At 43.3% G+C, this 25,933-nt stretch overlaps 1 long non-coding RNA gene across 1 annotated transcript; it reads right to left on the bottom strand.

Moving 5' to 3' along the window:
• Positions 1–2,877: 2,877 nt before the first annotated feature.
• Positions 2,878–24,607, bottom strand: LOC115511621. Its single transcript, XR_003968117.1, has 3 exons — positions 24,546–24,607; positions 18,209–18,214; positions 2,878–2,887 (listed from the first exon to the last, which is right to left on the bottom strand). It is a non-coding gene; the product is annotated as an uncharacterized LOC115511621 (long non-coding RNA).
• Between the last annotated feature and the right edge of the window lie 1,326 nt (positions 24,608–25,933).

A 25,933-nucleotide genomic window follows, 5' to 3' on the forward strand; every position in this document is an offset into this window, starting at 1 on the left:
TCGCCCTCACCGTGGCTTCAAAAAACTCTACTTGATGCTTTGCTGGTTTCCTCTCTGTGACCCTGTAAGGGTCGTAACCCCTCCTCCCCCACTCCAGCAATTTGAGAAAATCCTGGGAAAGAGGATGCGAAGACAATGTCCAGAGCCCGTGCTCTGTGTGACCAGAGTTGAAAGTTGAATCTAAAAATATGTCTTGCTATAGAACACCAATTGTGGCTGTTTCTATAGGCATTCCGCAGCTTATTACGAATCTACCCCAAAAGAATTCCTGGAATTGTGTTCGTCTGTGAGTGGCTGGGAAGACACAGCTCCATTCTTGGTCTGGCATGTGGTCGAGGCAGACTTGCTTTGGTTTGAAGTCGGAGCTCCTCACTGCCTGTCTGCAGCCAGTGCTTGGGTCTTTCTCATTAGGAACCTATGCTGGCGGCTGAGATAGTCTTTTCTTACTGCCAAGGACATGAGTATTCTCAGTGTAGACCAAAAACCCAGGCAACAGCCTAAGTCATTTGAAAACGTCGCTAGTCCCTCCCCCCCCCGCCCCCATCCCCAAAACGTCTCTAGTCCTTAGGCTACTTATATCGCCAGACAAAGCATATGCCATTATTTTACTCTTATGTTTTTCCACTACCCCGCGTAGATATAGTCAGGGTCTAGTGTCCTAAAATAAATGTAGCAGTTGAGAATAACACAAAGAACCAAAGTTTTTAAACTAGAAAAGTCAAATCCAATTTTCATGTTATTTCGAAAACACAGCTTTGACACATAAAGTAATTTCCATAGCATGACTGACCATTGGTTTGCCTGACGTGGATTTAACTTTCTTTTATTCTTGACTTCAACAGACGTTTACTGAAAGCCTTTTATGTGTGAGATGCTGGAGATGCAACAATAAATAAGGCATAGGCTCTGGCCCCAAGGAGCTTACATAGTGGGAAGAGCCTGTTAACTAAAATCAACATTCTCCTGAAATCCTCAGTGTCAACCACTACTGGAATATCTTGTACTGAATAGAAAAAACCGCATAACAATTCTCTAGTAATTAAGCGGCACTTTCGATACACATTTCAAAAGTGTTGGTAACGAAGTAAATCCCTCTCTCCAAGCTCATGACTTGTAATGAGAGCCTCTGGTTATCTTTCTGTGGAGGAAGAAAAAGCACTTGGTCAGCAGTGTTGTGAAGGCAAGAGGGAAATGGACATTTTCATGACTGCTGATAGGGGTTTAAATTGGTTCAGGCTTTCAGGAACAGCAATCTGGCAATATGTAAATGCCCTACAATGGAAGATTCTTTAAATTGTGGAACACTGCACAAGGGAATACTATGTGAACCATAAAAATGATGCTCCAGAGAGATAATGGAATGAAATATGTTGTTGGGTGAGAAAAATGCAAAACAGGAGACACAGTATAATTCCAATTGTGTGTGTGTGTTAAGTATTTATATACATAGACCAAACCTGGAAAATGATAATGTGGGTGTGTCAAAGGTGGTTGTTTCTGAGTCTTGAGATTACAAGTGACTTTTTTGATTTGCAAAGTGCTTTTCAGCACCTCTTGAATTTCCTACAAAGGACATGTATTGCTATCATAATCAGAGGTGGCAGGGGAGGGTTTTGGATTTTTGTCGGTTTTGTTTTTTAAGAAATAAACAAAGTCTGGATCAGGTCATGTTTGCTCCAAGGCCCTAGGCAGGTGTGTGGAGGTGTGTGTGCGTGTGTGTGTGTGCCTGTATGTGTGAATAATTCCAAGTAAAAATATTTATAGTATGTGGCAGAATTAAAACCAGAAGCTTGGTAGTTGATGGGATTTCTACTAATGCAGACTTTGCCAAACTAGGCTTATTGAAGAGGCAGCTTCAATTTTTTTTTTTTTAATTTGTGTAAGCAATGAAATGAATGGAAATTTAGCACACTCTCTGGGAGAGGGTGAGCTCAGCTCTCCTAGACAAATCATGCTGTCTTTGGTGATTTTTCATTGGAAATCCGGAAAAGAAGCAGCTGGGAGTCTGCTTGCTGGGCTTGTGTTAGAGTTAGCTCATGTCTTCCCTCACATTATTGAATTTATGGAGTTCAAGAGAGCTGATCTTTAAGATTTCTAAACAAACTTGATTGTTTTTTTTTAATGTTTATTTATTTATGAGAGAGAGAAAGGCAGAGCATGAGCAGAAGAGAGAGAGAGGGAGACACAGAATCTGAAGCAGACTCCAGGCTCTGAGCTGTCAGCACAGAGACTGATGTGGGGCCTGAATTTGTGAACCATGAGACCATAACCTGAACTGAAGTTGGAGGCTTAACTGACTGAACCACCCAGGTGCCCCTAAACTTGATTCCTTTATTTTAAATACTGATTTTTTAAAAAAATCATCATATATTTTAAACATACTTGAAACAAATAGAAAACTATGGAAAGAGCACCAGCCTTATATACTGCCTTATTTTCTTCAGATGCCCCCCAATATAAATATTATAGATACAGCTGAAGCCATTATTGAACCCCAATTCTACTTCTGCACCTTCCTCCTTGGTGGTGACCATACTAATTATTTCAGTGGTTATCATTCCCATGCATGTTTAGTCATTTTTTTTCTACATATTTTGTATAAGTAAACATCCAAACTTTTTCTTCAGTTTTTACTCAACTTTTTGAGGGGCATTTTTTCTAAATTCCTGCAATTTACTTCTTTTGGTCACTGCTTCTGAGATTTATCCTTGTTGGTAGATGTCACCGTAATTTATCCCTTTTGGCTGTTGTATAGTATCCCATTGTATAAATTCGCCACAATGTATTTTTCCCTTCTTCCATTGAGGGACCCTTGGGTTGTTTGCAATTTTGTTTTTGTTTTTGTTATTTCCAACAATGCTGCAATGAACATGGGTAAACTGGTGTCCTTGTCTAGGGTGTAAACCTAAAAGTGGGATGTCTGAGGGTTCTTGCAAATCTTTGGAATCATCAGTCATTCTTTAAATTCCTGCAAATCTGAAGAGTGTGATATGGCATCTCATTGTTATTTAATTTGATGTCCCTAATTAATACTGAGGCTGCCCTTCTTTCTATATGTTTATTGGCTATTGAGATTTCTTCTCCTGTTATTGATGTTTATATTCTTTCATTACTTTCTGTTTTTAAAGGTTTATTTATTTTTGAGAGAAAGAGACAGAGCTTGAACGGGGGAGGGGAAGAAAGAGAGGGAGACACAGAATCTGAAGCAGGCTACAGGCTCTGAGCTGTCAGCACAGAGCCTGAAGCTGGGCTCAAACTCATGAACCATGAGATCATGACCTGAACTGAATTCAGACGCTTAACCGACTGAGCCATCCAGGCACCCCTGATTACTTTGTTAATGGGTTGTTAGTCTTTTTCTTCTTGGCTTATTCTCATCTTAGCTTTAAATAAATAAAAGAAAGAAATCCATCCATCCACTTAAAATATTGTTTGAATGAAAGTTGGGGGCAGATACCATGAAAGAAGTATGGAAAATGCATAATCTCCTATATACAAATACTTGATGTATAATACTCTTTTTGATGATGAGAAGAAAAAGCTTCAGGGGTGCCTGGGTGGCTCAGTAAGTTAAGCGCCTGACTTTTGATTTCGGCTCAGGTCATGATCTCACAGCCCTGAGACTGAGCTCTGCCTCAAGCTCCTCCGCTGATAGGAGGAGCCTGCTTGGGATTCTCTCTGTCTCTCCTCCTCTCCCACTCATGCTCTCTCTGTCTCTCAAAATAAATAAACTTAAAAAAAAGAGAGAGAGAAAACTTCTTTTAACCTCAGGTGAGTGTTGTATTAGGATGAACCTTTTCTTCATTTATATTTTTGTTCTTGAGGCTTATATCAGACTATTGCTAATAATAATACACAATTATGTGGTTACGTTTATTGCTTCGTTGTCCCTTAATTGTCAAAATGAACACACCTTCTAGAGTCTCAAATCAGAAAATAAAGGAAGATGGCCACGCTCCCCCAAGGTTATCTTGCACTCATTATGCAGCAGCACATGTGGGATGGATGGTCAGGGGTGCGCAGAGAATGACTAATGCATTAATAAGGCTTACATGTACCTCCCGCCCCCCCCCCCATAATTGCATTCCTTTCATTAGCTTTTACCCAGCTGCTCTGAGTTGCACAAACAAAATATTGTGTAAGATCAGCCCATTGATGGTAAATTCAGAACAATTTTTGTAAAACTCTTGCCAAGTTACATACTGACCCCAGGGTCTTTAAACCAGCCAAAAAAATGTGAAGCAAAAACTGAATTAAATCTATTATCACAAATTTGTGCCCCCTAATCTGATGAGACTTCCAGATGTCCAGCCTGAGACCATCTGCTGAATGTCTGTGGGCACACACTCCCAAAACATGTGCATGGATAAGAGTAACAGATCGAGGGCTTGAAGCTCTAAAACTCTAAGCAGTTCCTGCTCAGACATAAAAGCAGACAAAGAAAAACAAGTAAGAGAGGTATTGGGTTGTTGTTGTTGTTGTTTTAAACCATTATTTGGTTTCTGTTGAATCCATCAGTTGTTTTATTCTTGGAGTCAAGTGGCTTTTTCAACATATCATAAGACTGCCTCATTTCTCTCAAAGATTACAGACTGTGTGATTTCAAATATTTTAAAAAGTAACAACACTTCTGGGAGTCAGCTGCTGACTTAGACTTGGTTATTATTCTGAGTAGTATGTTTTGTTCATTATGGTATCTCTGTATTATTTCAGGAGTCTGAGAAAACAGACTCTCAGAAGGAGTTATACGTACAGAAGTTTTACTGGGGGGTTGCTCTTGGGAACAAAATTAGTGAGAAAGTAGGGGAAGCAGGGTTAGGCAGTGGGGGGTCAGGAGTTAGACTGAGGGGCAGGGGCAACAGGGGAGCCATTCCTGGGGAGCTTTACAGCTTGATTGGCGTGACAATTAATTTTATGTTGATTTGGCTAGGCTGTGGTGCCCAGTTGTTTGGTCAAACACCAGGCTAGATGTTGCTGTGAAGGTTTTTTTGTTTTTGTTTTTGTTTTGTTTTTAACATGTAATAACATTTAAATCACTATGCTGGGGCACCTGGGTGGCTTAGTCGGTTAAGCGTCTGACTTCAGCTCAGGTCATGATCTCGCGGTCTGTGGGTTCGAGCCCCGCGTCGGGCTCTGTGCTGACAGCTCAGAGCCTGGAGCCTGTTTCAGATTCTGTCTCTCTCTCTCTCTCTCTGACCCTCCCCCATTCATGCTCTGTCTCTCTCTGCCTCAAAAATAAATAAAGGTTAAAAAAAATTTAAATCACTATGCTTTCAGCAAAATAGATTACCATCCAATAATGTGAATGGACCTCGTACTATTAGTTGAAGACCTTTAGAGCAAGACAGGTTTCTTGAAGAAAGAGTTTTCCTTAAGTCTGAAACACAAAAACCTTGCCTGAGTTTTCAGCCTGCTGGAAATTTGACCTCAAGACTGCAATATCAACTCTCACCTGAATTTTCAGCCTGCGTTACAGATTTCCATCACAGTTTCAAGAAGTGTGAAGGGTCTGAAACTTTACCCTACTTGCATGCTAACAAGTTAGCCTGCCACCATTTCATGGAGGCTGGTAGAAGACATGAGGCTTTTGGGTCAGAGATGAAGAGTAGTTTATTCAGTTGTAGCAGTAGCCAGAATATTAGCATTTTTGAACTGAGTGTCTGAACCCCAATTCCCATAAGGTGTTGCAAAGAGTGCCACATCACAGTTGTATCCACAGTGCGTTGTCACAGAAGAGGGACCCTGCATTTAGGGAACCCAAATACTTTATAGTGGGCAGTAAGAATGCCTGTTCATTCCTCCAGAGAGAAGTACTATCTTTATCTTCCAAGGCTGTTTGCTATACAAACATCTTTGAAAAGATTAGTCCAGAACAAAGGGCAGGTAGTGCATCACTCACCTTGCATGCAATAACACAAAAAGCCATGGAAAATTGTCTCTCAACACAGATATCTCTAGCATATGGTCGCCAGGTTATATGGCCCAAATGGCATGCTTCTTTTTTTTTTAATGTTTTTATTTATTTTTGAGAGAGAGAGAGAGAAAGACACAGAGACAGAGAGGCAGAGAGACAGAGTGTGAGTGGGTTAGGGGTAGAGAGAGAGGGAGACACAGAATCCAAAGCAGGCTCCAGACTCTGAGCTGTCAGCACAGAGCCTGATGTGGGGCTCGAACCCACATGTTGTGAGATCATGACCTGAGCCGAAGTCAGATGTTTAACCAACTGAGCTACCCAGGTGCCCCAAATGGCATAGCTTCTTGCACGGGGGCCTGGGTCTACTTCAGAGCCCTGTACTGCTCTGGGCTCTACCAAAATTGGCAGCCTTCCATGTCACCTGGTCAGCTAATTGGGGTAATACTCAAACATTTAGAATACACTTCTTCTAGGGGTGCCTGGGTGGCTCAGGTGGTTAAGCGTCCTACTCTTGGTTTCAGCTTAGGTCATGGTCTCATGACTCATAGGTTTGAGCCCCACATTGAGCCCTGAGCTGATAGTGAGAAGCCTGCTTGAGATACTGTCTCCCCCTCTCTCTGCCCCTTCTTTGCTCATGCTGTCTCAAAAATAAATAAACATTAAAAAAAAAAAAGAACACACTTCTTCTAGACCCCAAAAGACATGGGGTTTTCTTCCCAGAGGCAGAGGTAAGAGAGGCACAGTGTGGAGAATATTTACCCAGATGTCTTGGACTGCTGAACTCCTACAAAATTTTTTAACGTGTGAGGATTATGAATCTTCACAGGGCTTATCTTTGACACACTGGAATACATGGATCTTATGAAAGCCTCCACCACACTTATTACTTCCTGCTTATCTAGTCTGATGACCGTATGTCATTGAGAGAGTGGACCAATATGATGCTTCGTGGTATCTGAGGATGGTCAGATACCTTTGGAATATATTATAACACAGGGCAGAAGAGTTGATATATCTGGGGACAAACCTATAAAAATACACTCTTATCCATCCCTTGTGTATGAAAATAGGTTTTGATCCCCCTTCCTTGTATGGATGGAAAAGAATGCCTTCATAAAACTGCTCCAGCAATGATGCTGCATTTGGCACAACAGCTGTCGCTGGGGCTACTACTTGATTGAACTTGCAGTTGTCCACTGGTGTCCACAAGGGTCCATCTGGTTTTTGTAGGGACCAGACTGGTAGGTCGGAAGGTGGCACTAATCTCTACCATTCTTTTCCTGGGATGTGAAATTGTTTCGATGTTTTATTTTGTGTCGATGAGCCAGTTTCAGAGGTTTCCATGTATCTTTCTCCACTATGACAGCTCTTACACTGTTGGCCAAGTAACCCATATAGAACTCTGCCAATTACCAAGTGTGTCCATTGTATGTATGCATTTGGGGACCATGGATATGATGATCAGATGAATCTGTGGATTCAGTGGACTACGTAACCAAACTCAGGCCTAACTTCCTTGGCTCCCATATGCTCCCACTCTAACGAGGCACCCCTGATAATGTTTCAGGTGCCCAGGTAGAGTCCATAAAATGTGGAGGTTTTGTCTAACAGTCCTCAAGAATCTTGACTTTTACCTTTGCTTAGTGTATGGTTACGTGAATAAATGGTCATTGGTCCCTTCAGGTAAGGACCAAAGGAATCCTTACTGTATATTATTGCCATTCTGTTGCCAGGCCTTTTCCCACGGGACCTATTGTCTTCTTTAGTCAATGAGTTCTGGATTGAGAACTGGCTCAATGTTCAAAATCAGGTGAAGGATCATGACTAAATATTAGGGCAGCTTCCCTTAGTCTCCTGATTATCTATCTTTGATTTTTTAAATTTCATTTTATAAATTGAGCAAAATCCTCGTGGGCTACCCACCTGCCTTGTCCCTAGGTATTCCGTATCCTATTAACCATCTTCATACATCTCTGAGGTCAGACCTTCTTTGCTGCCAATCTAACCTTGCTGCCTATTTGATATGTGCACTCACTTTGCTTCTGATTTTTAAGTGCCACTACCTCGCCTCTATTATTTTAGGATTCTATCACCCTCAATGCTATCGATGAGCTCAGTTCGCGAACAACATGGTCTACCATCGGTTATCACCTATCACTTGGAGATTGGCAAACTACTGCACACGTGCCAAATCCAGCCTATTGCCTGTTTTGTAAGTAAAGTGTTATCGGAACACACAGCCATGTTCATTCACTTACATATTGTCTACATTTGTGCTACAACAGCAGAGTCGAGCCGTTGTGGCCGAGACTGTATGGCTTGCAAAGCATAATATATTTATTCTCAGTCCCTTTATAAAAAGAGTTTGCTGATCTCTGCTATGGAGGACAGCCATCTCAATAGTGGTGGGTGTCTGTTTACTGCTGCATTGGTAATTGCTTCAGTAAAGGGGTTTCCTCTGGGTTTTCCCATGGAACACTGTCAGCTGGTAGCTTATTCTAAGGTAGAATACCTTACCTCTTTTTTGAGCCTTTGCTTCACTTCTCCTTCTGCCTTCAAGTGTCCCTTAAGGACCCCCTATGGGTAGAACCTAATAGGAACAGCTGCAGTTTGTAGTCCCTATGAAGCAGAAATGTATTTTGCAGGAACCCAAATTAGAGTTTAGAAAGTGAGAAAAACAGATTAATAAAGAGCCCAAGAAGCAGAATGTGAGTGGGGAAACCAGTTCAGAAAGCTTATTGCAGTAGCCTGAGGAGGCGATGGCAATAGAAACGGGGGAAGGAATGGATTCAAGGCACATTTGACATTTATGTTAACAGGGCCCTGTGCAGAGAATAAGAGAAAGGGAGGAAACAGGGGGACTAACTAACTGGATGATGGTGGCATCTACTGATGTCAGGAATGCTGAGAGAGGAGCAACTTTGTGGGTCAGCAGTTTTGTGGTAAAATTTGAGCTGGCCTTGAAGGACAGGCAGAGAGCAGCTGGGAAAGGCAATCCAAGATGGCGGGAAAGTCAACAAAGAACAAGTTAAAAAACAAACGCCCCACAATTGTGTTTAGGCGACAGTGGGTCTGCCAGTTTGCCTGGGGAGAAGATGGGCACAGAGGAGGAAGGCCAAACCGGGTTGTAACCATCAGCTATTGAGGCCCACACAGCCACAGAGCTATCAGCATGGCAGGACCTCAGGACTTGCACTGACCGTTAAATATTTAGCTTTTGTTTTTCTTTTTAAAAAGTTTTGTGGAGGGGCGCCTGGGTGGCGCAGTCGGTTAAGCGTCCGACTTCAGCCAGGTCACGATCTCGCGGTCCGGGAGTTCGAGCCCCGCGTCAGGCTCTGGGCTGATGGCTCAGAGCCTGGAGCCTGTTTCCCTCTGTGTCTCCCTCTCTCTCTGCCCCTCCCCCGTTCATGTTCTGTCTCTCTCTGTCCCAAAAATAAATAAACGTTGAAAAAAAAAAATTAAAAAAAAAAAATAAAATAAAAAGTTTTGTGGAGAGATTGTCAACAAACATACAATTCACCCACTTCAAAGGATATGATTCGGTGGTTTTTAGTATATTCAGAGTTGTCCAACCATCACTACAATCTAATTTTAGAATATATTCCTGACCCCCATTCCTGAGAAACCCAATCCCATTAGCAGTCTATCCCCATCCCTTCCTCCCACCCCCAGCTGTACTTTCTGTGCCTATAGATTTACCTATTCTGGACAATTCCTATAGATGGAATCATACAATATGTGTTCTTTTGTGTCTGCCTTCTTTCACGTCACATGTTTTCATGGTTCTACATATTTAGCTTTGAGACTCATGTGTATGCTCCGAGAATGTATGGCTAAAATGAGAAGGAGAATAAAATTTGAATTATTTCATCCCCAAAGTATATTTCAAATTTTTCTAATGTTTGTTTCTTTGAACCATCTACCACGAACAAAAGCATGATAAAAAATAGCATTCTAGGAGCATTAAGAAAATGTTAACGAAATGGCGAGTAAGAGAAAAGGATGGGACTTTAATTCTTGAGTTTTACTTCATCTCATATTTTGATGAAGATGTTGCATTTTGTGAAAACCTAAGAATCTGCTCTCTAACTTTATGTTAGATTGTTCAGTCTTTCTTTGGCAGCTTTTGATGAGTAAGTTAAGAGTCAGACTGACTCAGTTTGATCTTGGCTCTTTACATATTTGCCGTCACATATATTGACCTTGGGCAAGTGAGTCAGCCAGCCCTTTTGTGTCTTAGAGGCGTATCTGTAACATGAGGAAAGTAAAAGGACTTTTCTCCTAGGGTTGTAAAAAGTAAATGAATTAATATAGGTAAAGTATTTAGAACAGTACTTGGCACATAACAACGTTGTGTTATCATTCAATGCCTTTGACATTTATGCTTAAAGAAACCGTTTGCCTCTTCCTCTTCTGCTCCTGACAGGTATGTGGAGGAAATGAATAATCAGTCCAGATGGAGGAATCAATTCATTTTTTTTTTTTTTTTTTTTTTTTTACAAATCTCTATTGCAGGGTGTAGGCTAAGGTAGTGGATATTATTGCCTAACCCAATATCCATTTGCCCTCTCTTCCTTAGTACTAGAACTTGAATTCCAGGCTTGGACAAAAGACTGTATTTCCAAACCTCTCTTGCAGTTACATATGGCTTTATGACTATATTCTAAATTTTTTTTTAATGTTTATTTTTGAGAGAGAGAGAGCGCGCGCGCGCGCGCGCGCGCAAGCATGAGCGGGGGAGGGGCTGAGAGACAGGGGGACACAGATTCGGAAGCAGGCTCCAGGCTCCGTGCTGTCAGCACAGAGCCCGACACGGGGCTCGAACCCACGAACTGTGAGATCATGACCTGAGCCAAAGTCGGACACTCAACAGGCTGAGCCACCCAGGTGCCCCTATGACTACATTCTAGATGCCGAAGTAAGCGGAATTGTTGTGGGGGCTTCCAAGCTGCCGAACAGTAGCTGCCTCAGCTTGTCGGGGCTCCCTTGTCCTTCTACCCTCCTGTCTTCTAACCTTCTATCTGATGTGATGGCAGTCGCTCCAGCAGCTACCCTAAATCAGGAAGATAGAAGCCGTTTTCTGAGAATAGCTGCAGAGAAAGGAGCCTGTGTCTCTGAAGACAGCATGGAACCGCTGTCTGTATCAACCTCATACCGTTTGACTCCAGAATTCATTAACGTGAGTTGAAATCAACTTTTTGGGGGTGAGCCACGGTAATTTTGCTTGTTTGACATCTGCTATATGCAGCTAGCCTCTCCTGACGCATAAATGCTAGTTTCTGTGCTCATTGATTAATTGATTCTTTATTCATTCAAATGTTTATTGAGTCCCTACTCTGTGTGGTAGGCTCTGAAGAGTTAAAGCAACCTCCTGAAATATTTCCTTCTCCAGGTCACTGGTCTCATGGAGATGAGTTGTGGCTCCTATAAACCCAAATAGAATATTACACAAAATGATTATGTGTGTGTTATAGTATCTTCCTGCTTTTAAAAATGGAGCTGTCTAATGATCTGAAAATCACAAGTTCAGAGAAAAGAATAAAGATGGACTGGAAGGACCATTGGTGATGTAATTGTGGAGTGCAGAGAGTTCTAGAAATTTGTTTTGAGTTTGCTTCCTGCTCCTTGGCTCTGAATTCTTCTCTGCCTTCCGCCTTTTGTTAGAGATGACATAATCTCTCACTCCTACCAGCCAAAAGTGAGTTGCCCTTCATCTCTACAAGCATGAAAGTTCCTATAAAACCTCCTATCTTTAAGATGAAGGGGAATCAGAAACCAGAGTATACAAAAGAATCATGATGACAATAATCATACCCTCTCAGTTCTCAAAGTAAAAATCACCAGACAATCCACTAGGCACACACAGCTTGCAGTCATCTCTTGATAGGCCAGGCTATTAATAGACATATTTAGGTTAGGTCTATTCACGCAAAAGGAAACTGAGAGTTGAAATTATAAAGCTTCAGGAACTCATGCAGTAACTATTTATTGAGTGTCAACTACAGATTTGGCACCAGAGATGGGGGAGGGCTATAAAATCAGAATGGTCCTTGCCCTCTTGTTGCTTAGAGTTTTCTATAGCTCCCCTCCTTCCCTGACGAGAATCATTCACATCCCCACTCCATGTGCATGAATTATGCGGAATTAGACTCTTAAAATGGAGATATAAGTGACATGGTCTCAATTTGACCTTTGACCCAGTGTAGACTCACTGTTAAAAATAACAGATTTAGGGGCCCCTGGTCGGCTCAGCCAGTGGAACATGTGACTCTTGATCTCAGGTGAGTTTGAGCCCCACATTGAGGGTAGAGATTACTTTAAAAAAAAATAACAGATTGGGGCACCTGGGTGGCTCAGTCGGTTAAGCGTCCAACTCTTGACTTCAGCTCAGGTCACGATCTCACAGTTCCTGAGTTTGACCTCCATGTCGGGCTCTGCGCTGACAGTGTGGAGCCTGCTTGGGATTCTCTCTCTCCCTCTCTCTCTGCCCCTCTCCCGTGTTCTCTCAAAATAAATAAGTAAACTTATGACAGATATATTTTTCCAAAGAATGCCCCCACTTTACTGTATATAAGCTGTGTTGTATGTAAGTCTTAGGGCGATATGAGCCACCCTTGGAGAGTTCTGTACAATACACATTTATTTACTTCTCCAGGAATCCACTTTCCCCATGCAAATTAAATCCGATGTGTCTCTGGGGCAAATACTCAGTATTCTTTTTCTCCCCCTTACCTTTTGGAACATCCTCACCTGTTCAATGTAAATCATATTTATAAGGCAGCTTTTGTTGTTGTTGTTGTTGTTGATCATTTTGTTTTTCAATATCTGGAGTATAATTGAGATAAAATGTGGGTCACTGAATAAAAGAGACGTGTATTTTTCCTTCAACAAGCAGCCCTTTGATCTATTTAAATTCATCAATAATAGATTAAGCACATTACCATTTTATCTATTTTCCACAACCTCAAATCAGTTTGAAACTTAAAAAAAAAAGAGAAAACCCATATAACTCTATTTGTATGTTTGTATGTCTTTCAAATAGCATGAATTTGACAGGTTGGCATTTCTTTAGAATTCTGGTATGGGGGAAATTGTGTTTAATTGATGCGATAAAAACAAAGAGAAGTAGCCAAATTAAAAGGGCTTGCTTCTCTTTTAAGGAAAGAAGACCGGACGTAATATCAACAGTTGTATTTTTCAGTTCACTTTGTTTCGTGTTCTCCCTCCCGCCACCAATCTAATTTACTTTTGCATTAAATAATTCAGCTCCTTTCCCTTTGTAAGGGGTTGTATTTAGGGAGACGAAGACAAACTGCTTAGACCTTGAAAACCACATGGGCTCCTCGGGTAGATGGCATCTGTGAGGACTCAGAACTCTCTCTACATTCTATAGGGAAAAAACAGAGCCAGGTGCATTTCTTCCCAAATCAAATTAGCTGCAAGATGCCACATCCAATTGTGGCAAATTGATGTGAGAGTTTGTGATGTCTGCAGCCGCTCTTCCAGCAAAGGTCACCACGAAAAGGCACAGACACCGGGCGGGGGTGCAAGCAACTTGTGCTCAAGCCGCTCTGACAATAGCAGGGAAGATGTAAAATGCAATCAGCTTTTTGAAAATTGCAAGAGAATCCAGTTGTAAGTATGTATTCTAATTGGATTTACTGTGCCATCATTTACCTCTTTAAGGATGTTAACATAACATTATGTTTAATTGAAAAAATGGGTAGTTAACTATTCAGAAGAGACTCTCCAGTCCCCTGTATAAGCCACAGTCGACTCAGGCACAAAATAGAGGATGCCCTAATCACATCGCCCGTTTTCACATTTCTTAAATAAAATTTACTTATTTACCAGTGAAAATTAACTAAAAATGTTGACATGTGACAAATTTGCCCATCTTGATAGTTGTTTTTAAAGATCTCCCCTGACATTAACAAGTTTACATCATGCTTTATGACATTTAATTAGTCATATTTTATTTAATTAGCATGGTAAGACATCTAAAGCAATTCAGATGTTTTCCGAAATGCCCAAACAGGAGGCAGCAGTTCCATACGTTTTAAGAGACCAGGCATATATCTGCTCAATCGTTTACCCCACAGTCTGCCCTCTTGGCTAGATCTGGTGGGGTGCTCTAGCTGAGAAATGGGAATATTTTAAGATTTCAACAAACTATTTCAGGACCCTCAGCAAAATCTGGTTGTAAGGTGCACATGCTCGTCTAAGCCAATTTAACCCAGGACATGTCTCTGCTTGAAGGTAAGAATAGAGTTATCTACCGCACCTGGTGGGATCATAATATAACCGGATTTATTAAAGAATGAATGGATAACTAAGTATGTTACTTTGGAGGAGATCATTTTATGCAATGCAATCCTTCCTTCTCGCTACGTTCTTTTCAACTCCTCACATACTTTCTTTTCACAACTACTGATGGTTTTCAGAGCGCCAAGACCCTGCTGTGAATCCAAGTCTTGAATATACTGAACGTGTATCGAGCACTTGTGATGTGGCAGGCATCGTGCTGGGCACGCTCGTGCACTTAATTCTTCCTCACATCCTAGGGAATAAGAAGCCTTTAGCACTCCCATTTGTCAGATGGTGAAATCAAGGCTTAGGGATGCTTCCCAATAGCTGGCAAATACGTGACAAAGTTAGGGGTCAAACCCAGACCGCTACCCTTGGAGTAGAGCAGGTGCCCTGCAGAATATCACCCTGTCCCTCAGAGGGCAGATTTGTGCTCAGAGGCAACTCCTCAGCCACGTTCTCAGCCAGGCTGCTCGATTCCAAACCCAAAGTGTGAGATCTAATTTGTCCACATCTCAGCCCAACTCTTTGGTGGTTAATTGTGGCCGGTCCTATTCCTTTAAAAAATATCTAACACTAAACGATTCACAACACCATGGAATATTCGTAATAAAAGTACCGCAGAAAACCACAATGGAATGTTATTTCTAATTCTAAAATGTAAATTCTGCTTCCCTCCTACTGTAGCCTGGTAATGAAACCAAGTCATCTACCCTGCCCTGGTTTGCCTAGGTATAAGATTTCATTTTAAATGCTTCTGTAAACCTGAATGGTGCGTCCAAACTTAATGAGTTTTTTTCTGTCCAGACATAAGTGGGTTCAACTTTTTAAACTCCAGGAGGCAGAGAATCACCTTTGTTTTATGCTCTCTGAATTGAGGAGGCCGCGATACAAGAGGAATCCAGAGCTTGTTCAGCCTTCACCTCAACCATACAAAAACCTCAAGGGGGGTGTTTAAAAAATGTCCACACATATCTGTTTCAGATTTGAATTGCTTATAGTTGAAAGCGAGATAAATGTAACTGTAAAGCATTTAACTTAAATATTCCAGTGGATACATGCTCCCCATATCTGTGGTTTCTCCCACTGTTTCCAAACTACCCCCCCCCCCATATAGGGAATGCAGATGTAGGTTTTATGCTAAAATAGCAGAGCTCTAAGTGCATTAAGAAAATCATTTCAATATAGCATTTACTGATGCAGATGACTTCTAAAATGAAACAAGGCAGATACAATAGCAGAGGCGCCACAGATTGAATAAATATCACTTAACCAATTACCAATTATCCATGGTAATGAAGAATGAGGCAGAGCCCTGATAAATTAAAACCCCAAATAAACCGAATGTTGGTTTAACCAATGATTCTCCCCCTTTTGCAAGAGAGTCTAAGGAACAACTATAAAAAGACTGATCTGAATTTTACTTCCTTGCCCTTCCTCTGTCCGCCCACCCTCTGACAGTGGCTCTGATGGGCAGGAAAACGGTCAAAGGGCAGACAGCTGGAGGGAACTCAAAGGGAGTCGGGGGGACCCACAGAGTGGAGAATCTGCCCCTGGATAATTGAGAGTTGATTGGATACACAATGGCCTCCTATTGTCCACTTCTCATTTCGGATAAGGGGCCAAAGCCAAGCCTGACATAAGTAGCTCTTTCCTGGACCTTCCTCTCCTGGGCCAGCTGTGAGCATTCATGGGTGACAGCCGTATTTGGCCCATTGCTTGCTTCACTTCTCTCCTCTCTGAGGAATCATAGATTGAACTAGAAAACTCTGGCCCTACCAGAAGTTTGGTTCTTGCCATTTTGCATAACCTCAGTCCGGGTCAGAGACTGGAAAGGACTGAAGATGGCTGCAGAGAAATGTTTTCCAATGATCTGATACCAGGGGCTTCAGACCACAGCATTTCACAGGTCTCTGTTTTGTCCCTGACTTCCACGATGTCTTCCTTCCTTTCTTCTCTTACTGGCGCCCTATGTTCCCTCATCTGGATTCCTTCCCCCACTCGATTAACGCTTTAGTGTTCCATCTTGTCACCCTTGTCCTTTGCCTGATCTCTACTTTGTTGGTGGCCTCATTTCTCTGAGCCTCACCTACATCTTGCGTGTGACTGGGGTAACAGCCAGTTTTCTGATGCTCTAAGCACCTTGCCCAGGGTGAACAGGAAGCCAGGAAGCAACTGTATGGTGATAGCATTTGCTAAAACGTCCGAGACGCTCAAGTGCTAACTTGGCCTTCTCAGCCCAACCCTTAGGATTCCCTCCATCAGATCCCCATGTTTCAGCAACAAAAAGGTTAAAGGTGAGCACCGCAGGGGATCTAGTTGTATCCATTCTATTTGGTTGGTGCCATCGCCATGCCCCTTTGGAAAGACACGCTCTCACATGGTGCCATAGCTCAGGTGCACTCAAAGGTAGCCCCAGGAACTCACAAGGCTAAATGTTTACAGGCAGCAGTAGAGGAATAAGTATAAAATGTTAAATATTTCGTCATGTGCAGGCTAGAAGTTACTTTTGGGGACTAAGAGCAGGGTTCTGACTTGTCAATGGCAGCAAGTGTTAGAACTTAACATAATTTGGGGCGCCTGGGTGGCTCAGTCGGTCAAGTGCCCACTTTGGCTCAGGTCATGATCTCACGGTTCTGAGTTCGAGCCCCTGCTCGAACAGTGCAGAATCTGCTTTGGATTCTCTGTCTCCCCCCCTCCCCCCCACCGGCTCACATGGGTGTGCACACTTTCTCTCTCTCTCTCTCTCAAAAATAAACATTAAAAAAAAGAACTTAGTATAATTTGAGGAAAAGATTTCCGCTTATTTTAGAATTCCAAAAATTGTTCACAGATCCATGCCTTTGTCCGTACTCCTTGCTCTACCCAGAATGCCCGTCCCAACCAAGTGCACTTGGCAAGCTGCCACTGATCTTCTAAGACTCTGCTCGTATGTCACCTTTTCTGTGCAGTCTCTGATGACTCTTGTCTCTTTGAGGAGTCAGATGCTTCCTCGTGTTCCCCCAGAGGCTTGTACCTTTCTCTCTTAGAGCCCGGATTGCCTTATGTTGGAGCTATTTCTTGACCCCTCTCTCTCCTCCACTAAGCCAGGATTTCTCGGCCTGGGCAGCACACGGCCAGCACCTGTAGTTAGTTCTCAGAGATTCTGATTTAACTGGAAGAGGTGAGACACGAGCGCTGAGGGTTTTAATACTTCCTCAGCTGACTGGGACATCGAGCCAAGTTTGAGCTCCACTGTAGTGGACAGTGAGCTGCTTGAGGGTAGTTACCGTGTTCATTCATCTTTATAACCTCTGTCCCTGGCACCGTGCATGACAAACTTTAGGTGGTCATTGAATGAATGTGTATCTGCATTAATTGGCTTGGTGCTGGGTGATCTTTAAAGGCCCTGCGGCAGAGGCCTTTCCACCAATATTTATTGGTGGAATATAAGAGGGACCAATATTTATTTTCCCTTCTCTGGAAGGTGAGATCGAATTTTTAGCTGCAGGTGCCTGGCTACTCAGGAGAAAGACCACATTTCCCAGCTTCCCTTGTGGGTAGGAGGGGCCAAGAAAGTGGTTCTGGTCAATGGGATGTGAGCAATAACAGCGTGTGCAATTTCTAGGCTCTGCCCTTGAAAGACTAGTTGTACCCGTCTGTGGCCTCTTTTCTCCCTCCCTGCTGGCTGGAATGCTGCCCAGGTGGTGGGCCATCTTGAACCATGTGCATGAGAGTGACAGAAGAGAGGGGGACCTGATCCATTACGTGTGGAGCCATCATGTTGCCCTAGAGAAAGATGTAGGCTGAAATCACTATTATTTGTGGTCTCTGTTACAGCACTCAGCTGTTAGTGCTTGGCTAACTTGGAACAATTTTATATTTTACTACCACAGCATCTGATACTTGAACTTGTCTGCACTTCAGTCTGGCAGCCAACCCTACCATTCCATGGCAACCTTTACTTGGGGTCTGTGATGACTCCCCATCACTCTTAGGCTAAAAGACCAAAATCTGTGACACAGACTGCAAAGCATGGTCTCTGCCCACCCTCTGCTCCCCTGTGTCTCTCTGTCCCTGTATCATTGGCCTTCTCTCGGTTCCTCGAATGAGCTGTGTCTTCTTCCACTACGGGGGCATTGCATGAGCAGTTCCATCTGTCTGGAATGATCTTGCCCCACGCTTACACCTGGCTAACTCTAGCTGAGCCTGCTGTCCTTTAGACCTCAGCCTTCATGTCCCATCTGACCTTTCTGACTCAGGAACCCCATATCATACATGCAGAAACTCTGAGAATTCACCACAGTTGTGATTTTGCATTTACTGGGATGATTATCAAATTAGTAACTGTCTGTATCACTAGACTACTAGTTTCACAGAAGCAAGGCCTGTGGTTGTTTTGGCTCACCACTGACACCCCAATGCCTAGCATAGAGTGGAGCATATAGTAGTTGCTCAATAAACATTTGTTGCCTGAACAGATGAATATACGCGTAAACCCAAGGGGACAATTTTTCTCTTCTATTGCAGAACCAGGCAGAGGCAGGAAAGATGGAATACATATGGTTAAAATGTCAAAAGAAGAGGGACTTTATTTCTTAACACTCTTGCCAGACAGCATCAGCCAACCATGATCTGGCTAGAGGAAAGTTAGCCAAGTGTGATCTCACTAGCCTCAATCCCAGATTAAGTTGTTCTTGGCATTGTTGCCCCTGGCTCAGAAATGGGTAGACTGGCTCAGCTCTGGGTAGCAGCGTTTCCTCCTTGAGCTACGATGAGTGGCAAAGCATTAATTCTTACTCTATCCTGTTTGCAAACTCATCTGCCTAAAAGCCCCTGCTCTGAGCTCCCCTTAGAGAGTTATGAGCTCCTATCCCACACGGTTCTTCTTGCCTGGAATCACTTCCTCCTGTCCCCTTTCTAAGTACCCAAGTCCTACGCTTACTTCAAGGCCTGAGCTTGTTCTATCCTTCAGGGAGATTCGATGAGCTACAGTAACTGGGGAGCACTCTCCCCCTACCCATGAACTTCAGGAGTTTTGTTGGAAGCATTCAACCAACCCTTATTATCAGTTGCCTAACAACATTATTTTTATGTAACTATACAATGTCCCCAAACAGAATATAAGTTCATTTGGGGTAGGAATATGAATCTTTTATTCTTAGCACCAAATCACAGGGGTTACTGCCTAGTAAGAGTCTAGTGAAGCATGGATTGTTTTTTTTTTTCCCCAATACATGAAATTTATTGTCAAATTGGTTTCCATACAACACCCAGTGCTCATCCCAACAGGTGCCCTCCTCAATACCCATCACCCACCCTCCCCTCCTCCCACCCCCCATCAACCCTCAGTTTGTTCTCAGTTTTTAAGAGTCTCTTATGCTTTGGCTCTCTCCCACTCTAACCTCTTTTTTTTTTTTTCCCTTCCCACCCCCCCCCCCCCAATGGGTGTCTGTTAAGTTTCTCAGGATCCACATAAGAGTGAAAACATATGGTATCTGTCTTTCTCTGTATGGCTTGTTTCACTTAGCATCACACTCTCCAGTTCCATCCACGTTGCTACAAAGGGCCATATTTCATTCTTTCTCATTGCCACGTAGTACTCCATTGTATATATAAACCACAATTTCTTTAGCATGGATTGTTTCTTAAGAAGAAGTGGAGTGGGGCAGGGGGAGGAAAAGGATAAGGATGATATGAGGAAGTATACATTCTCTCCTAAAGGGTATTGGCACCTCGCTAACCTGTAATCCTGTACCCCAGAATTAGGGCAAGAATAGAGCGTACAGGGGTCTTAAGAAAATATTTCACCCCAGGATTGAAAGTGAAGTCGCTTCTAGCCCAACACACCACGAGACCTCTAATTTATTCACAGCCAGGGTAAAATAGCTGAGATCTGAATCTCAAAATTGCCCAGGGCAATGAAAACTAAGTGAAGTGAAAAAGTCTCCTTTAACTTTGGTTGCCACGGAAGAAAACAACCAAACTGGTTAGGCTAAAAAAAGCATTAATCTTGGGTGCTAGGCCTGTGTTCTGTGGTAGTCACTTGGTGCCTCAAAGCCACTCACATTTGACCTACCTAATTAAAATACCAAATTTTTTTTAGGGGCACCTGAGTGGTTCAGTCGATTAAGCGCCCTACTCTTGATTTCCGCTCAAGTCATGATCTCACGGTTTTGATCTAGCTTCACATGGGGCTTTGCCCTGATAGGGCGGAGCCTGCTTTGGATTCTCTCCCTCTTTGCCCCTCCCCTGTGCGTGGGCTCTCTCTCAAAAATAAACATTAAAAAAAAAAATCCCAAGCTATTTTCTTCTGAACGCGGATTGGTGTGTTTGTTTGCTTTGGTCTGTCCTTCCTTTCTTCCACGCATCAGCCAGCCAGCAAAGAGATACTGAGAGTGACCCATATGCTAGGCACTAGGCTAGGCATATGATATAAGGACAGATCTCAGTAACTGCAGCCACCAAAATAATGGCTAATGTTTTTTGAGTGTTTACCAGGCGACTGACGTACACAGGGCTGCATTTAACCCTTCCAACAACACTTGATGTACAGGACCATTGTATGTCTCACCCATTTCTTCTTCACTCATCTTTTTTTTTTTTTAATGTTTATTTATTTTGACAGAGAGAGAGAGAGAGAGAGCGCGTGCACATGCGTCTGCACACATGAGTGGGGCAGGGACAGAGAGAGAAGGAGAGAGAATCCCAAGCAGGATCCGCACTGTCAGCTCAGAGTCCGACTCGGGGGCTCGAACTCACCAACCGTGAGATCCTGCCCTGAGCCGACATCACGAGTCCCCCACTTAACCGCTTAACGGACTGAGCCACTCATCTTTTTAGTCCAGCTGTTGCCATGACAACCAGTTTCCTATACGTGTGGCCCGGCCGTGCCTTGTTTCAGCTGCATCGCTCATGTCGCGCTTTCTGCGGGGCTTCGCTTGCAGCCGCCAACGACTGCACCTGTGTAACTGCCCGGGCCTTTCCGATGGGAGCTCAGAGTGAAAGTGTGAGCGTGATGCCCACGGGGCCAAAGCCACGTGGGTGACAAATGCTCCCTCTTCTGTCCCTCAAAAGGACAATTCCGAGGTCATCCTACACATCCTCAGAGGGTCCTCAGCAGGATGGAGCCCCAGCTGCACACAGACACCAGCTCAATACTGTATGGCTTTCTCTCCTTCCCTGTTTCACTCTTCCTACTCCCCCTCTTGTTCCCTGGGATCGCTCCCCCCACCCCCCAAACCCTACCTGCGTAAGTCTTGTCTCAGGCTTGCCTTCCAGGAGGGAAAGCTCAAAAACAATTAATATGCACACTGTAACAGTTGAGAAGGGCAGCGGTGGCCCCAAAGATGTGAAATCCCAAATCTCTGCTCCCTGTAAATGTTACCTCTTTTGGAAAAAGGGTCTTTGCAGTTGTGATTAAGTTAAGGATATTTAGATGCAAGATTATCCTAGATTATCCATTGGGCCCCAAATGCCATCATATTCATCCTCAGAAATGATTCACGTGACGAGGCAGAGGGAACTCTGATACCCAAGGAATAGGAGGAGACAATGGGGCCACGGTGGCAGGGACTGGAGTAATGTGATCACAAGTCAGCGACTGCCCACAGCCCCGGGAAGCTGGGGCAGGCACGGAGAGAACTCTCTCCTAGAGTCTCCGGCGGGGAGTGTGGTCCCCTGACACCTTGATTTCAGCCTGCTGACACTGATTTCCAGCTTCCGGCCTCCAGAACTGTGAGAGAATAAATGTTTGTTATGTCCAGTCACCAAGTTTGTGATCGTTTGTTACAACAGCTGCAGGAAATTGATAAAGACGCTGAGGTGTATAGACCCCAAATAATTTGCCTACGGTTAGTAACCAGCAGAGCCAACATTCAAACTCAGTTCTGTCTGAGTCCAATGCCCAAGTTCTTAATACTTTGCTGCCTCTCCTCTCCACATAGAGAAGGCAGACAACTAACCAAAGAATCATAGCTGCTATTGGTAAGGGCTACAATGGAAGGAGGTGGGTGTCTGGAAGGTCTGGGGAGAAGAAGGCTTCCTAGTGGCAGCCAGGAAACCCTTGCGTGGAATGGATCCCTTCACTGGGGCACACACCAAACAGATTCCTGTCCACCCGTTTCAAGCCACTAATTCTTTCTTTCATTTCTTCTGATGCTGCCTGAAAGCCACATCCCCACCAGGTCAGTCCAAAATATTTGTTTCGCTTCTCTCACCCTGTTACCTACGGTGGGCTGAAATGAATTCTCCACAGGAAGGGCTTCCCACAGTTCTAGAAAATTCTCTAGGCTCCCAGAATGTAAGACATTCTGTCTTTGAAGCCTCCAAGAGGTAATGTATTTGTGGACTCACGAGTACCTCCAAGGCATGCCCCACATAAAAATACAGGGCCCATCAAATGGGGCTGAGAACCTACAAAAAGCATGTGGGAGTCCACTCTGGAATGGCAGATAAGGGGACAACAAGAAGTGGGAACGTATGTGTAGCAAACAAGGAATTTTGCTGGGTTTGTTCAATGGTGGATGTTAACTCCCTAACTATGACTTTTCTAATCTGATCATTAAGTCGTGATAAAGTCATAAAAAATCCTAACCATTACCACTTAACATGAAGCATATTTCACTCCTCCAATATTTCTGGGGCTACTTCCTCCTTTCACCCAACAATTTAACTCTGAAGAAATTCCTTGGGTGAGATGATGAGAGAGCCCTGCTTGATCCTTCTCAGGGTACTAGGTTGGCATTGTGAGGCTCTCTTATCCTATAAAATTTATCAAGCACCTTCTGCCAAACACTGGACAAATCTCTGGGGGTGCAGAGATGACTACCTCAGGAGTGTTCACAGTCCAGGTAGCAAGACGGTTGGATATACAACACTCACAAAATGATACTAAAGGCACGCACGTGGTGATCTAGGAGAAGAGAAGAGGGACACCCAGCTTAGCATGAGAAAGCTCAGAGAAAGCCACTGTGTTGGGTCTTAAAGTAAAAGACTGGAGTTACCCAGGTGGAAAAGGGGGAGGGTGGTGGTGGGGTGATGGGAGGAAGGGTGAGGGAAACATGTCAGCCTCAGGCTGCTGTAATAAAACACCACAGACTGGGTGGTTTAAACAACAAGCATTTATTTCTCATGGTTCTGGAAGCTGGGAAGTCCAAATAAAGGTGCCAGAAGTTTCGATGTCTGATGAGAACGCTCTTCCTGGTTTGCACACGACCACCTTCTTGCTGTATCCTCCTCTTCTTATAAAGGCACTGATCCAGTCATGGGGACGCTACCCTCATGACCTCATCTAACTCTAATCACCTCCCAAAGGCCCCACCTCCAAATACCAACATATTGGGATTATGACTTCAATGTACGAATTTGAGGAGGAAACACACATTCAGTGTGTAGCGTGCAGAAGGAAGGATGTGAGGGCAAGAATGAGCCAGCCAGACCCGGTTGTATTGGAGCTCAGGGTATGCGTGCATGTAGCTGGAGAGGTGAGCAGGAAAGCCCATATGCCATGTTGAAGTTAGACTTTGTTATGAACGTAATGAGGAGCCATTGAAGGATTAAGTCAGGACTGACACGATCAGATTTACCTTTTAAATGATCACTGTGGCATCAGTGTGCCGAATACACTGGAGTGAGGCCTGACTGGAGATGGAGAGGCCAGTTAGGGAGCTATGGCAGTGATCCAGGTGAGAGATGATGAAATGAGCGTGACAACAGGGGACAGATGCGAGAGCAATTTAGGCTACAGAGTCAGCAGGAGGAATTGGCCTCAGACGAGCCCTGGAAGCTCAGGGACGAGCTGAGGATGACTTCTGGAACTCCAGCTTGTGGCAGCTGGTGAATGAGTAAGATCTGGGAGAGAGGGGAAATAATGAACTGTGTAGGGAATATTCTGAATTTGAGAATATTCCCCACCATCCCGAATGGAGATGTTATTCAAAAATCAGTTCTAGACCCTCTTCTCTTCCTAATCAATACCCTCTTCTTAGGTGGTATCATCCTTTGTGAACATCAGCTGCCATCTCGTTGTTGATAACTCGAGTCTTTAAATTCTGCCCAAACCTCTCTTCTGAGCTCCAGCTTCCTGGATTCAACCACTAGTTAGGTGTCTCCTCTTGGATGTCTCATCTCAGAGTTTGAGTGGCTACCTCCCATTACCAGGGCAAAATCTATTCGAAAGCTGTGCTGTCCAATACGGTAACTGCTAGTACTATTGAATACTATTACTGTGGAGTACTATTGAGTACTTGAAACGTGGCTAGTCCGTTAAGAAAATGAAATGAGGCACAGACCAGGAAAGCATGCTTGCAAAAGCATATCTAGATAAAGGACTATTATCTAAGACATACAAACAACTCTTAAAACACAACAATAAGACAATACGACCCAATTAAAAAATGAGCAAAATTGGGGTGCTTGGGTGGCTCAGTCAGTTAAGTGTCTGACTCTTGATCTCTGCTCAGGTCTTGACCCCAGGGGTCATGGGTTCAAGCCCTGCATTGGGCTCCATGCTGGGCATGAAGCCCATTTAAACTAATTAATTAATTAATTAATTAATTTTTAAAAATTAAAAAAATAAGCAAAAGACATGAGCAGACACTTCACCAAAGATATACAGATGACAAATAAGCATACGAAGAGTTGTTCAACATCCTATTATCAGGCAACTGCAAATTAAAACAAATGTGAGATACCACTATGTACCTACTAAAATGGTTAACATTCAGAACACCGACAACACCAAGTGCTCATAAGGATGCAGAACAACAGGAGGTCTCATTCATCACTGGTGGGAATAAAAAATGATGCAGCCACTTGGGAAGACAGTTTAGTAATTTTAGGAAATTACAATCCAGCAGTTGTGCTCTTTAGTATTTACCCAAATGATTTGAAAACTCATGTCCACACAAAAACCTGTACCCATATGTTTATAGCAGGTTTATTGATAAATGCTAAAACTTGGAAGCAACCAAGAGGCCCTTCAGTAGGGGAACAGGTCTGTAAACTGTGGTACACCCACACAATGGAATATTATTCAGTGTTAAAAAATGAGGTATCTCAAGCCATTAAAAGACATGGGAGAAACTTCAATGAGCGTTACTAAGTGAAGGAAGCTAATCTGAAAAGGCTACATACTATATGATTTCAACTATATGACATTCTGGAAAAGGCAAAATCATGGAGACAGTAAAAGGATCAGTGGTTGCCATGGGTTAGCAGGGAGAGAAGGATGGATAGGCAGAGCACAGAGAATTTTTAGGGCAGGAAACCAGTCTATATGATACTATAATGGTGGATCCATATCACTCTACATTTGTCAAAACCCACAGAATGTACAACATCAAGAGTGAATCCTAATGTGAACTATGGACTTTGGATGATGATGATGTATCATTGTGGGTTCATCAATTGTAACAAAATGTCACTCTGGAGCAGGTTGTTGATAGTAGGGGAGGCTGTGCGAGTGCCGAGTGCGAGTGTGGAGTCAGTAAGTGGGGAGTCTTTATACCTTCTGTGTGATTTTGCTGTGAATCTAAAACTGCTATAGAAACAAAGTCTATTTTTATTTATTTATTTATTTAAAAAAATTTTTTTTACATTTATTCACCTTTGACAGACAGACAGAGACAGAGCACAAGTGGGGGAGGGGCAGAGAGAGAGGGAGACACAGAATCTAGAGAAGGCTCCAGGGTCTAAGCTGTCAGCACAGAGCCCCAGGCAGGGCTGAACCCA

Source organism: Lynx canadensis, chromosome B1, assembly GCF_007474595.2.
Source record: "Lynx canadensis isolate LIC74 chromosome B1, mLynCan4.pri.v2, whole genome shotgun sequence".
NCBI classification, from domain to species: domain Eukaryota; kingdom Metazoa; phylum Chordata; class Mammalia; order Carnivora; family Felidae; genus Lynx; species Lynx canadensis.